Source organism: Saccostrea cucullata, unplaced genomic scaffold (genome assembly GCF_032062105.1).
Source record: "Saccostrea cucullata isolate Sc308-1 unplaced genomic scaffold, CSIRO_AGI_Scuc_v1 ctg1368, whole genome shotgun sequence".
In the NCBI taxonomy this organism is placed as follows: domain Eukaryota; kingdom Metazoa; phylum Mollusca; class Bivalvia; order Ostreida; family Ostreidae; genus Saccostrea; species Saccostrea cuccullata.
Window position 1 is genome coordinate 95620 of NW_026929944.1, and position 11646 is coordinate 107265.

At 31.1% G+C, this 11646-nt stretch overlaps 1 pseudogene; it reads left to right on the forward strand.

Annotated features, from left to right (window-relative positions):
- The first annotated feature begins 4986 nt into the window (after window positions 1–4986).
- On the forward strand, window positions 4987–8105 carry LOC134282503 (alpha-(1,3)-fucosyltransferase C-like; annotated as a pseudogene).
- The last annotated feature ends 3541 nt before the right edge of the window (window positions 8106–11646 follow it).

Consider the following 11646-nt stretch of genomic DNA (forward strand, 5'->3'; position numbering starts at 1 on the left):
TTCCAGCTCTTGAAAAAGGGGGATAGACGATATTTTCCATTGAAATCGGAGTTTCAAGCATCACCGTATTTTTAGATAGTCTTGGATATGATTAAATGTTCCTTATATCTTTTCTTATGTTTTAGGCAAATAAATAAAACATAAATATTTCAATAGAATATAATGTTTCAGTTGTATATCGCTTTGAAATTGGACGTGCATGTCCACGGGAAATCAATTTAGAATCTACACTATCCCAGAACAACGAGGATTGCTGCATTTTGAAAACAATTATTAGTAAAATGTTAATACATTCGTCATAACAGAATAGATATTTTATACTGATTACAATAAAAGATAAGTATCATTAAGAATAAGACGCTTGCCATCCACATCAAAAGATAGTAGTATCTCTAACGGGTACCTTGTTTTCTTCACGACATGTGTGTTTATCAATCTATAAGTAGCGACGGCGTCACGTGATGGATTTATTTCAAAATAGCAATTTTTCTTTCCTAGCAGGGTAATCAATAATTATAATTTGATAACTTTATAACGCGTTTAATTTTAATGGTGCAATTTCCAATATTTTCGTAACTTTTATTAATAAACAAAATATATCAATTTCAAATTATTTAAACTGGCTAAAGTTATAGCGTGTACACATTTAATCAGTGCAACTGTAGGAAAGATAACTCATCCATGCAAATCCATGCATATGAAAGGATAGGAATATGGAGAATGAAATGAGTAAGTTAAACTTAGAAACCGGTGTTGACAGTAAGTTGAAACTCATAGATAAGTATTGGACACAATGCATTTAATTAGAACATTCTTGAACATTTAGTCTTCCTTTTGATATATGCTGTATGGTTTGCAACCTATGATTACTTTTATTTGTTAAGTACATTAATGAATAACAAACTGTTTATTTAAATGCAGATTTCAATTCAACGAACAATAATTAAAGTCACCATGATTTCAAAACCCTTTACCGAGTACTGTATAAATGGAAATAAAATAGCTTGCAACTGATATTCAAACTAACAATGTTTAATATGTTTTTTTTCAAGATCATAAATTTCATTTATATCCTGATACATGTAAATGATTTGGGTTATTTAACCTCATGTACACATTTGATTTCTTAGATAACTTACATAAAGACATGTCGGTGTCAAATCAAAACAGTTTCGATCAAGAGATCTGATCTGATGGAAGGAAAAATGTAAAATTAAATTGTAGTTAGTGTTTCTTCACAAGTTTTGGAATCATGAGTTACAGTCGAAAGATTTTGTGCAAAATTTGATTTAGTGGAATCAACTGAATATAAAAATATTGTTTACATTTTTTGAAAAATGAACAATTTCAGCTCTGAAAACACGGAAATATTCAAAAGGCAAAGAGTGGAAATTTTCATTCATCTTATACATGCATCATGTGACTAGGGCAATCACTAGAAAACAGGATAATGTTACTTAAGTGTTAATTTACACCGGATTGAGTTATGCCTGTATCAGAAATTAAAGTTAAATCTGTAAACAATTACATGCGTAGATGATATTTTGTGCAGAGATGAAAAAAGGGATAAGAAGGGATAAGGACATTTCTGTCAGCAGCTTTATTTACATAAACAAAGAAATATAATTACAGCCTAGCTGTAGATGCTGCTAGTGTGATCTACGAAAATAGTGACCGAAGATCAAGACTGTGGCTAAGAAAACAGAATTATAACAGCTTAGCTGTAGACGCTGATAGTGTGATCTAAGAAAATAATGATCTAATATCAAGGTTGTAGCGAACACATCATAGTCAGAACAGCCAAGCTGTATATGCTGCTACTGTGAACTAAGAAAATAGTGATCTAAGATCAACTTTGTAGCTTTGACATCATAATCATATATGTAAAAGCCTAGCTGTAGGTGCTGATGGTGAGAGCTAAGAAAAGAGTGACATAAAGGTTGTTGCTATAAGAAATTTAGATGTTAAAAATAGTTAAGGACATAACAATTATAATTCTAAGGATGAGTGACTTAACATCCAGGATTGTATCTAAGAAAAAACAATTATAACAGTCCCACTTTAGGTGCTGTCAGTGTGATATAGGATTTAGTGACCTAAATATGCTGAACCGTTTCTAAGAGAATCTACATGTTGATGACGACTAACTTAGGCCTAGCTTTTTGTCAAAAAGCACATTTAAGGAGACCTGGGGCTCGTTTCTCAAAAAGGTCTACGACCAGGCGTAAGCTTAGTCCGGACTAAATCAGTGACTAAACCAGGAAGTCGAACTAAGATGCGTTTCACAAAAAAGCGTAGACTTCGTCGAGACTAAATTTTAGTTTAAATCTAGGCCTGCTCATGAGTAGGCGTAAGTTCTTAGTCTGTAAGCAACTTGGGAAAAAGGCAAGTGTTTTAATCATGAGGAGTAAAAAAAATATTATTTTATACGTATTCGATATAATACCTATTCATATTCATGCACATAATTATATGATATGCGAAAAATCATGAAAATTAATAAACAACAAATAATATTATGTAGAAAGGTAGTGAAATCCATCGAGGATACAGGTAGGATGAACTAAAAATGTGTTATTAAGAACTTTGAATTTTAGTTGGGTCTGAATTTAAGAAGTGACAGATTTTATTTTTTAAAAATGTAGGCTCGCGTTGTGTGTGTGTGTGGGGGGGGGATGTGTGTGCAACCCTCCCGTTTTCTTATTGCAATATTGCAGGTCCCGGATATTTTTTTTTTGTTTTGAAATGGATAATGTTTCAAACAATCCCCAAACAGTTCATTTTCAAAAATATATTTTAGATAATGAGAAATATTCGGCAACTATGCCGTGCGATTAACCGAGTCAATGCTTCTTTAATGCATGTATTCAAATATAACATCAATAAAACATAAAATTTTGAATTTGTGAAATGTTCAAGTATTATATTTAAATTATTCTGTTTATAAAACTGTTCACTCATTGTCGAGAGGTGAGAAGTGTAGATGGCCATGAGTTAATCGTTTTTTCTAAATGGCTTGCAAAAGCTTGATAGTTTTAAATCGAATTCTTGTGAACCATATTACAGGCAATAAATCTAGTAATTTTTATTTTCTAAAATATTTCCATTAAAATTGAAAATGCGTGTTTTAATGCAAACGGTGTATATACATATGTATTTCTACATGGCCTATGTAAATTATCATAACGGTATCAATGTAAAACAGTATGTCCAAAATGTAATACATGTATCATAAATGCAGGTCCATGTATCACCTTGATTGCCAATATATGTCTAATTCATATTGAATAAAATGATTGAAATTATAAAGATTTATGTAATGGTATGGGTCATTTTAGGCCCTCATTCAGAAAAGGTTTCACATGTGTCAATCTTTCTTGTTCAAGGCATCGCAACTGTATATAATGGTCTCTTACTGTGTCAAAATTGTCATTTTTCAAAGTTTTGTTTAAAACTAAGGCACTTACCTTTTTATAAAATTCTCTGCATATTACTTAAATCAATATATCAATAAAAAGAAAAAGAAAATATATAAATTTTATTCACTTTTACAACACATAGATTTTATTTAAGTCTATTGACTGTCTAAATTTTAACAAAAACAGACCTAAAGAAATCCACATATAAGTCTTAAAGACAACTGATCTTTTAAAAAAAATCTCTTATCCATGGTTTAATAATTCTTTTTATGATAATTATGATTTCATAACTGATATTTTTTTGACATTACGCCTGTTGGTCGGGGTCTTTGTCCCTTCACTCTCTTTCTGCGTAAAGTATTTTAAATACAGAAAAATTTCATTCAGATACTTGCCCCCCCCCCTTCTCTCGACTTTCAAAACTTTTGCTTCGAGTCTGTTCCAGCCCCTAGCCATATATGGCTTTTGCTCATGGGAAAATTACTTTTTATTCCAAATTTTCGCAAGTACATGTATGTATAATCATGTATGTACATCATTTTTGTTTTAATGTAGATATCTAATATAACAGTTGTGGATGTAGTCTCAGAGGGAGGCTATGTCCCAAATTATAATAAGAGATTTACTCAATCAGTTTTGTTTAGTGTGGCTGTGGGCGCCTAGTACCGGACCCCAATCACACCCTAGCTTTTTCAAGATTTCTGAATCCAATACTATATGTTATAGCTTTGACCTTGAAAATGCAGATGGGATCGCATAATATATCTGTTTGATAGACAGTGAAAAGATAAAGCATGCAAATGTGCTCGTGCTTCCTGTGCTTTAGTAGGTTTAAGTTTGATAGTCTAGACTTGATCCGCTACATGTCATTGTAGTCTCTAGACCAAATAAAATACGATCTGTGCATGCTTAGTACCTAGAGGAGAGGTCTAAGTCTTAGACCAGGTCTAGCGCCGCTCTCTGAAACGCGATTTAGGCCCAACTAAAATTTGGCGTAACTTTCTTAGTCGGACTAACTTAGGCCCAAATCTACGACTTTTTGAAATACGAGCCCCTGGACACTATCGCATTGATAATGATTTAAATTTCTATATTTATTAAGGATCGGTGTCGTTAGATCACGACAGACTCAAAGACAAAACATGTTTATTATGACTTATTTAAACCAAATAAATTTTCTGGCAAAAATAAACAGCACATTTAATACAAAGCAATAATAATTCGATGATATTTCACAAAACATATTGATAGAAAAATACAATAAAACATTCACCTGATTTAAAAATCAAACATTATTTTCAGTTACCTTAGCGTAATTGAACAAATTTGTTATCAGATTTTTATAAGCGCTGTTAATGTACTGTAAAGGGGCAAATTAGAGTTATTAACGATAATGTATAAAAGTAAATGTAAAAAAGTATAAAAGTATCACTCATTAATGCGTGTTATATGGTGATAAGGAAACATATATTATAGAAAAAGGAAAATAAAAATTCCTCATCATCTGAAACATACATCACTGAGTTCATCACGTGACTGAGATGATGAGATCATGTATCCGTGTATAATGATTATATACGTGCTTCAAAGCAAAGCAGAAAAGGATAAACAGATATTGTCGGAGAAGGTAAGGCAATAATTGTATTTAATAGATTTTTACTTACGTGGTAAAGTGATGTTTTTTCATTTTCATATTTTCCACAACAAGCTTTTATACATGGATGTACAGGAATCAATCGAAGCAGTCGTGGTTAAGTTGCTGCTAGTGATTAAAGGTTGAGTGATCTAAGAACAAAGATGTTTCTTAAACAATACACGTGTATGATTATTTAAGGTTGAATGATCTAAGATCAAAGTTGTCTCTAAGACAATACAAGTGTATAATGATTTAAGGTTGAGTGATCTCAGATCAAAGTTTTAGTGAGACAATACACGTGTATTATGGGTGACCTAAGATCAAAGTTGTGTGTAAGACAGTAGAATGATGTGTATGTTGAGTGATCTCAGATCAAAGTTTTAGTAAGGCGGTAGATGTGTATGATGAGTTATTTTGGATCAAAGTTGTTTGTAAGTCAGTACAGGTGTATTTTGAGTGATCTAAGATCCAAGTTGTTGCTAGTTAAAAGTATCTCCCACCACAGCTAGGTTAAGGTCACCCATAAGGTATGCCTTGAAATATTCTGAGAAAATCGATATAATGTTGATTACATTTTTTTTTAAGTTTGAGTTTGAATTTTATGGGAATTGTACTTATGCGTATGTATGTATGGGGACTCAGCCAAGTTCGACCAACGCAACCTCAGGAAAATCAACTGTTTGTCACGTGACATGGTTAAATTAGAAAAAAATATGTACCGATACAAAGATCGTAAAAGTTAAATGATATACAGATTATTTTCCACTATGAAATTGATTTTTTTTTCAGAAATATAACTTAACCTCAAAAGTGCTGGAAGCAATTTGCCCGGGCATTATATACAATTTAGCCGTCTTCTAATAAACGAATAAACGCGTGCATGAAATTTAAACTTTACACATTGAAATGATGTAAAATTACCAAAAAAAAGAAACAGTGCACAACTTGATCCTAACTTTTTTTTAAAAAATAGTAGGGACAATATCTACATGTGTGTACATATAATTTATAGTTAAGTGGATATCGTTGAACTTTTGAGATTTTCGAGAGGTTGTACATTGGATTGAAGTACATTTATGTTTAAAACTGCATTATTACGCCTTAATAAGAGACTAAGTCATTTTCATTTTAATAAGACTGCGAAATATTGATTTATACATTACAAAATATGACTCAATTTTAGTCAGATCACGCTTATCTACTTTTAATTTTCATATGTGCAAGTTGCAATAATAGCTTTATCTGCGTCTCGAGTACAGAGACACTGCGTGTCAACTAGTCTGTGGTGTGATCTATGTCAATACAGGGAGATCAAGTTGGCTTAAATTTTACATTCGAATAGTGTAATAATGACAAGAAAAGTTACACATTATTCATATTTGCAATAATTATGAAAAATCATAGTATGTTACATTATATGTAAAAGGAAATCATTATTTATTCGTTTGTACAGTTTCACTGTGGCGTCATAAACGATTTCCCGAAGCTTTGACTAGAAAGATATACCTTAAGGAGTCCTTAACTTTGCTGCAATACTTTTGTCCGAACAAAATAAAAGATATTTAATACAAAGCTTTAAAAGACAAAGAAATATATCTATTTAAGAAGAGACGAATTAGACATAAGAGGCTTAGATAGATATTTAAGATTGTTGTTTCAGATACTCAATATTTAGAACAGTAAATTTTAATGTTCGCCAAACACCATGCTGACTACAGGTAAACGACATATACATGTAATTTAACAATACACTTATGGCCTTTGACATTCAATGAAAATAATTACTGTATTGTAATGAGGTATGATAATATTTCTTTGATCATAAATTATAAGCTTTTTTGCCTTTCCTTTATCTTTTTTTTGGCTTTAATTAAAACTCTTGTTTTAATTATTTCAGCCAACTCAGAGATGTTCGAAAGGAATGGCGTTTTTTCATCACTGTGTTTTATAACAATTATATCTTTTGTTATAATCCTAAGTCTGATTCCAACTACAGAACTTCCTTTACTGACCCACTTCTCCACATTAGATACGTTTGACTCGTCACTCAACAATACAAATACAAATATGACAGTCAAATAAAGTATTAAACTCACATCCAAGGATATATCGCACACATTGGTTTCATGCAGAGGAGTACTATGTAGATCAGCTGCGGTATTACGATAGTACTCAATGTCCCATACCTGGCTGTGTTTTAGAAACGAATGTTTTCAATGCTGATATCGTGGTATTCAGTCACAGACGTCTTCCTGAAAAGTGATCAGGAAAATAAAAGGACAAATTTGGGTGTTTAACTCGGCAGAAAGCCCGTACTACACATATGGAGGTCAAACAAAGAATGGATGAAACATTTTGATTTATCAATGTCGTATATGGAGGAATCGGATATTTATGTGCCATTCTACGGTAAACTGCAAAAAATACAAGAACCCGTCATCAAAAACTACACTGGAATACTCAACAAGAAAACTAAAGACGCGGTATGGATTTCAAGCCACTGTCAAACTCCTTCCAGAAGAGAAAAATTGGTTCAAGAACTAAGTAAATACTTAAAAGTGGATACATTTGGCAGATGTGGAAATAAAAAATGTGGCAAGCAATATGATAATTTGAAGGGGTGCCAGGACATATTCGAAAGAGATTACAAATTCTTTTTTTCTTTTGAGAATTCACTTTGCAAAGGTTATACAACAGAAAAACTGTTTTCACTTTATTTAAACCATGCTCAAGTAATACCTGTTATTAACGGACCCAAAGACGCCGGTCAATATCTTCCTAAAGGAACTTACATTAACAGTCAGGATTTTCCTTCTGTTGGTCTTTTAGCCAAAGAATTGATCAGAATAGGTTCTAATGAAACAGAATACATAAGTTACTTAAAGGAGAAAGACAAATTTACTCCCCAATCTTTTCGAAAAACTGTTTTAGATGCTCAGCGTGATTTATGCAAATATGTAAGAGATGTATATGAGGGGAAAAAGACGAGGAGAAATAAATCCTTGCTCAATGTTTTAAATCCAAGTGTATACTGTACGAAAGGTAGATAAGGAATAGAAAATATTAATGTTGTAAATTATATTCTGAAAATAATTTGACCGGTAATCATATGTTTGTTTCGACAGGGAGAGGAATTTTGGCATGGAAGTGCATTTTCCTTCTTTAGTTTTGAGATTATTTATAGTCTAAAATTGCAGAATTTGAAAAAAAAAAACGTAAAAAAAATATTTTAAAAATGACAAAGAACTAAAAATCATTCTTTAGACAACATCATTTTGCCTCATAGTTATCTCCAACATGTTTCCTCTATTTTATAAACGGTTACTTTAAAAAAAAAAAGTGCATAGTTTCGAAATCGTGCATGGACTGACCTAAACATTACCGACGACAGACTCAGGAAAGCTTTAGGTGAATTACAACGACGTAAGCCATTTACTTCATTTAAGTGACCTAACCAAAAGATCGAACAGTAAACGAATTTGATAAGCTTTTAATTTAAAAAAATAATTTAAAAAAAACATACCAGCTTCACTGGTCTCTTTTGTTATTTTGTATTTATCCTATTTTTGCATTAAAACACCGTATTTACTTATGTTTTACTTATACTTAAAGCAATTTAATTTCAATAGACACAATGTGAAAAAGTTAAGGGTGAAACATAAATTATTTCAAATTTATTGTTTGATTTTTAACACATGAAAATTTTTAAAATTGATCATAACAAAATAACACTGAATATCATACCTCATTTTTTACCACTACAAAAATACATACATTATGTACATACATACCCCTTTCGTTTTCCGACAGCTTAAACATTTAAAGATTGATTTAAGATACAACATTTAAATGAATATGATACACCTTTAATATATATACACATGTGTATATATTTTTTTTTAAAGTCCACTGTCCTCATTTCGTCGTTTAAAAATTTTGTCTCTCAATAGTTGGAACACCAAAATACAAAATGCATTATTTCAATTTAATGAAACCTGAAAAAGAAAACTAAAAATTGTGTTTTAACTAGTAACTTTTGTTCATTGCTTTTGTCCATTGAATTGTAAGTAGGCACATAACCTCGAAAAAAAAATAAATCAAAACTGGTACGAAACATAAATTATTTCAAATTTAATTATTTGAGTTTTAATCACATGAAAATCAAAATTTAAGAGGATGTAGTGATATAACCCAAAATAGTACACTGAATACAACGATTTACCATGATTTCTATTTTTTAATCCATTGCATGCGTTTATGTATTGAATTTTCATAGGGACACTGAATATGTTTGTCATCGTGTATTCAAGCTATAGGGAAATGATCAGTTTTTCCATTTTGAACTATAACAGTACTGTTAATTTTGGAATATTTTTTACACCTAGTTTTGAAATATATGTATGAACAAGAAATAAAAATGGTATAAACTGAATATCCTTACAATTTTAACGTATTGCAATTTTTGTGTTGTAATTTGAAAATTAACACAATACCCCAGCTTTTGATGTTCTTTTTTTATTCAATTTATGCTTAAAATCAGAAAAAGTTTAAGACTTTAAAATAATTTCTTGCTTATTAAATTTTCAATGCCAGAAAAATCACATTTTATTAGTGCAGAAACGTCAAATTATTAATTATGCGAAGCAATTTGAAACTTTTTCTTAGTCACAATTATTAAGTGTCTTTTTCAAACAAACTAAGAGTTAGTTTTGTTTCATGCTTTAATTGGATAAAAATATTGTAGGGAAAACGTCAAAAATGTAATTTTTAATTAAGACACAAATTTCAGTGCAAAAAGGTCATATTAAATGTACTGTAGCGCCAAAAGAAGCGTATTGACCCTTATTTTTTGATTTGAATTTTAATTAAGCTATGTTTGTAGAAACTAAAGATTTACTTAGCAAAAAAAGTTTAAGACTTTAAATATCAGGATCGAACGTCGTTAAATGTTTTTTTAAAATATTTTCTCTGAAATATATCGAAATTAAGTACTCTGCTATGAACACCAACATACTAAATAAATTCAATCTGCACAACTTAAGCTGATATTTAAAATATCAAAAAATATAGATGATCTATTTTTTTTTATTTAATGAAAATATTTAATCATGATTATCTCTCTTGAATCGATCAAAGAACTTTGGTTTGCTCCTGCAAACCGCTTCAACTTAATCAATAGGGTCTAAGGTCACTCTGCATAACATTGACTACTGCATTTAATATTTTTATCTTCGTACCAATTTTTTCACGTACTTATCACGTTCTTGACGTGAGAAAAATCTGATCAATTCTTTTTGGCTTCATAAGGCACATTTCATCAGTTACAACACCTGTAGCACATTGAACTTAACTCTATTTACGTGCAGTCTCTGTTTCAAAATGTTGTACGAGGGTTGTGCTGTCCGGTAAAATTATGGACAAATTTTAAAAGCTTTTTTCTCGGCAAATAATGAGCGCACTGAACTGAAATTTTCAGCAAATGTTAATTAAGGAATGACTCTAATTCTTGGCCAAATTATCGAGTATAATCTGGTTTGGATCAGTTTACGCTTCGCGGATTATAAAAAAGCGTATACTGACCCAAACCAGATCATACTCGATAATTTGGCCAAGAATTAGAGTAATTCCTTATAATTTAATTTTAAAATAATTAAACAACTTTGGATGTAAAATTATGTTGTTTTTTACGAGTTCAAATTTACCGTGCAATAATACAACCGAAGTAACGGAAGTGATGTAAAGCGAGGGGAGGTAATAACTGATACATAGATTTAGCAGCCATGATGTGTGTTTACATGAGGTTAGATCGAGTTAGTGGTTGAAGTTAAAGATACAGTTATTAAATCTTGAATTTTCCATGGTTTCCGAAGACTGGAAATGAGGGGATTGCATGAATAAGATGATTAAGCTGGTCGTCAAGGAGGTGTGTCCCCATACCAAACCAGATTAAACAAAATATTTTGCGTTCCTCTTTGGAAATCAACCAATGAGAGGCGAGAATTTATATAAACAAAATTAAATTATTTTGTAATATTCAAGTCCATCTTAATTGTTTTGAGAAAATCTAGACAAGAAAATAGATTTCATTAAGCTCGAATGAGCACAGGGTTCTGTCCTTTGGTGCACGGTGAACCCCCCCCCCTCCCCGGATTCCATAAGAGAATACATGATTATTAATTCGAAATAAAATATTAAATATTAAATAGAAAAGATTAAAGTAAAAATTATCCATTTCTTAATCCACTATCCTTTATGTCGTCTTCTTGAAAATCTCAAGGCATTTGCTTAATTTTTGGCTGTTTTCCTGGCATACTAAATTAGAAAGTGATTAATACAACACACGAAAATTGACGGCGTTTGATGACGTTACGGCGCCCTGGAAAGTGTTCATTTTTACAAGGATGTAATGAAGTCACTTTAATGAATACAGAAGAAAAAATATTTAAAATATCACTAGATCCGTTGTATACAATTGAAGAGGGAGTTTTCTGAGCAAAATATTCTTTAATCGAGTCCTCTGCTAGAGCAAAACATACGGACAAACAGTAATTGTAAAAGCAAAAGACGCTGTCACTGCAAATCATCAATATT